A 4,466-nucleotide genomic window follows, 5' to 3' on the forward strand; every position below is an offset into this window, starting at 1 on the left:
GGCTGGGTCCGGGGCCACTTGCCATTATGACAAGGTTAGGGCAAATCATCAAACCCCATGTAAAGTGGGGCAAAAGATCCAATGCCCCGACACATTGAAGAAGAGCCGACTACCACAACCATACTGCAACCCCGCCATCATTCACCTGATCTTCATTGCCACAAATGCTGCAAATTCGATGTCACTCACCCCATCATCATTTGTCACATAAGCCGCAACTCCGACATCAAGAAGGTTAACACTATATTTAATTTAGGCATTGGATTTTTTTTCATTTGAAATTTCCATTCATGCAGTCAAACACTTATCATGGAATTTAAAATTCTGTAGTAAATGAACACACAGTTATCTTATCCTTCTCTTAGTGTTATATATCCTGTGAAAATGCGAAAACCCAACTCGGTGCCCAGGCTCATCTGCACCCGGTCAGAAATAAAATCAAAATAAATACTAAAAAAATAAAAATAAAACTCCATTTTTTTTGTGATAGACAAGTTTATGCATGGGTTCGCTCCAAATTTCAACTTATTTGGACATCTGAGCAGCTCTCTGCAAAAAAAAACAAATCGGGATTTGCTTTTTTTGCTGAGAGTTGCTCAGATGTCTAAATGAGTTGAAACTTGTAGTGCACCTCATGCATAAACTTATCTACCACACAAAAAGAATTGGAATTTTTTTAGTATTTGTTTTGATTTTTTCCATCAGGGCGGGTACAGATGAGCTCGGGAGCAGAAACGCCGCACTCATGAAAATGGATTTACTATGTTCCTGCTCATTCAGTCGCCTAGTTTTGTTTATTCCGAATGTACATAAAAGAACCAGCGATGCATGTACATGAGTGTTAAAAGTAAATCTAATTTGGAAGGGAGGTTTTCAGTCTTGTTAGTGCATATTTCAAAGAATTACTGTGCGTTTTTTCCTAGTGAGATCCTCTATTTCCTGCTCAAGGGACCGTACGTACCTTCATCTGGTATTCCCTATTTGATCTTCTAATCCTGCCAAGTTTGTTCTTTAACTCTGCTTTGTGCACATGTGATGCTTCTGATGCTGATAGATCACCCTTCAGTCTCACAAGCTTTGCTTGCATAGATCTTCTGTTTCGTTTCTCTTCTTCACTGCTGTCCAAAGTCTCTTGCATATCAGTCCTTCACATTCCTCGGTCAGCGAGGACCATCTTCCTACACGGTACACGCCATATAAGGCTAGTAGTTGTTGATGCGCAGAGCTCTCCAAGGTTTATCTCAATTCTCATATCACAAATGTGAGCCAGAAGTGGTAAGTGTGCAGCATTCAAAATAAAATAAAATTCAGTTACAATATCCACAATTAGAACTCTAGTTTTTACCACAGAAATCACAAAGCTGATAAAGAAAAATATCAATCAGCTGAGTACTCCCAAAACGAGCTACAGAGGAAATTAGCATTGCATAGAAACGATTTGCGGGGCATATGATGGTTGCTGCAGCTTGCGAGCTTATAGACGTAAAAAAAAAAACTGAGCCGAAAATGAGAACCTACTGAGCAAGTAATGTTTCGAAAAACAACGAAGGGCGCTCACACACGTCTAATAATTCAATAGGAAGAAGGGAAATTTGTTCTAAGAAAACCAAACACTACAGAGGAGCGACCACATGTCTAATAATTCAAATTAGAATTATATGTTGATAATGTAATTTCTACCTTCGGGGCCTCCCCTACAGTTTTCAGTTCAATCAAAATTATTTGTTTGTACATGAAGTTACATCTCGTTATGATTACAGCTTAAGCAACACATATTCAAATGCTAAGGTTACAAAGAAACAAACACCCATGTCAGCGCACCTGCGTCAATGTTGATGCCCAGCAAAGGACTAATACACAAGATGAATACCAGTTGTTTCTGGACGGAACGTGGCAATTAACTGCTGGCGCCAACCAAATCACCGTCAACCAGGCAATGTGCTACACTATTGCAAGATCTTGGTAGAACTGAGGTTCTAAAAGATGATGAAAAAATTCAGTGATAAGCGTGTAGCGGAAAGCAGATGTCCTTAACCGGACCACCAATGCCAGATCTATCAACCCCATCATGCTCATGATTTCTGCTGCCAGGTTGCATCTGAGGACGACTGGCGACGCCCTCACCAGTGTGAGGCAGAATGGATACCGAGTGCGCAACGGGTCACACAGTAAAATTCAGCTACCTAGTTCTTACCAGAGATTCAGAAGTTCGCGCAGAGAAAATATTGGCAGGTACCCAGAAATGTACATCTTCGCAGTCCCCATCGAGGCACACAAATTATGAACTGTGAAATACATTGGTGGAGACAGTTTAATTGGTGAACATGGTGGAAAATCTTGGGCACCGCAAATTTAGCAACGCGCGACTACTGAATCATATATGTTACTGTATCCTTGACTCATAAAAGACAAATGAAGCTCACATGGAAAGGGCAAGCAGGTTTGCTCCTCGTATATAACTTGGGAGCCAAATATATCTGCTCCAGTCGATTGTTCCTACCACTTTGTCGTATCATGTGATTAATGTTATGCATCTTTCGGGAATTAGACCCACTGATTGTTGTAAATATGAGCGATTTACCGAATGATTTTATTAATAGAAATACTAGATAAAGCATGACTAAAATAGCAAATATAAAGCAAGTCATGCAATCTGACAGAGAGAAGGTAAACATCGTCTGCATATATGAACTTGAACTAAACACATCTAGAACAGACACTAGATGAAGTTGCTTATACAACATAAAACCTAACATACGTAGGGCAGAAACTAGAGCCAAGAACTGTAGCAGGACTTCTAACAGAAAGGAGAAGAACACGTACGGCACAGCAGCAGTAGAAGCGTTGGACTTGGGGTCGGTGTCCTCGCCTGCCATGTCGTTGAGGAGGCCGTGGACGTCGGGGAAGAAGTCGTCGGCGACCGGATCGTCCGTGATGAAGAAGCCAGTAGTCGCGCTGAGCGCTCCTCAAAAACCTTATCACCCTTCTCCCGTACAGGACTCAAAAGGTGCGGTCCCGGAGGCCTACTGTCCCGACGTGCGGTGCACGCCGCAAGCCGGGATGAGGAAGAACGTAGCAGCAATGCAGTGTTCAGGAACTTGTGGCGAGAGGAGGAAGAGATTCTGGTGCGTCTCTCTGGGAGGAGCGACCTCCCTTTTATAGGCGCAAGAGAAGGAGGCGAGAGGCTGCGCTGGGAGCTAAAGAGAACGAGGGAGACGAAACGAACAGGCAGCAGGTGAAGAGGTGTGCCGTTCGTATTCAATCTCCACTACAGCAAAACGTTTCAGCTTTCGCATGCCCTTTCGTATACCCGTAGTGCGTGGCAAAAAATTTACAACGGCTCGGCTCATTCCCACAACCCGCGTCGGGACGGGCGGCGGAGGAGGAGCGCGCGTGGATGTCCCTCTTATTCTCATGCTTATACAAGTGGGAAAGGAGCCTCCCTTATAAAGAGGTCCAACTCCCTCTAAACTAGCAAGGTGGGACTAAACTTTAGTTCCACCTCTTGCCTTGCACGAATGGGCTGCGTGGGCCTTTAGGATTTATTAAGAATTTTTGAAACATAGCCCAATAGACAAAAATTCCAGCACTGATGAGCATTGCTGCAATATTTTTGTTTTCACTGAACATATGCTGTTGATAATCTTGTCAATCATCAGCTGTAGACACCTGCAGTTTTTATGAAATATCACTGTAGTCCGAGGACTTGCAGGTCTGCTCAAAGCCACAAACTGGGCTGAACTTTCAAGCTTTATTAATCGATATACATGTAATTTAGTGATGAGATACGACAGCAGAACAATATATGCGTAGTTTTGTGATGAGAATATGAGATACAGTATGACATACGCAAGCACTAGATAGCAGAGATGTACTGTCATTTTCAGAGATTGCAGGCAATGCTTTCTTGTTTACTTAATGACAAGATCAACACCATGGGGTTCAGGAATTTAAATTATCAGTTTCATTAGGCATTAGCAACGATCAAAGGAGTATGTGGCATACATATACTACAGCAGAAACCCAACATCTATTAGTGGGGAAAACACAAATGTGAATTACCTGCTGATTGCGCAGAGTGAAAACTTTGTTGCACCATACACATCTATAGATTTTCATGGCAGATTATCGGTTCATGTGAATATGAATCTAGTCGGCATTTCGCCTCTGCAAGCATCATCATAGTCTTCAATGAGGTGCGGCGCAGCTTCCTTGTGAGGGCAAATGAACATCTTCGCAAATACCTTGTCGCTCTCCTTGAAAACGGTACTGTAGGTCGGGTCGCGCTTGAGCAATCCGTTTTCCATAAGAAACTTACAACGTAGTAGCGGGGCCTGAGCCGGCCCTCCAGGCTACAAGTGAGTATTACTGGCCGACGAGCAATGTAGGCCGGTTCCAGCCCCACCTCGGAGAAGAGGAACTCGGACTTACGGTGTAGTGACTCCTTTGACCTCGTCAGCACAAAT

The sequence above is a fragment of the Triticum dicoccoides genome, chromosome 6B, assembly GCF_002162155.2.
Source record: "Triticum dicoccoides isolate Atlit2015 ecotype Zavitan chromosome 6B, WEW_v2.0, whole genome shotgun sequence".
NCBI classification, from domain to species: Eukaryota; Viridiplantae; Streptophyta; class Magnoliopsida; order Poales; family Poaceae; genus Triticum; species Triticum dicoccoides.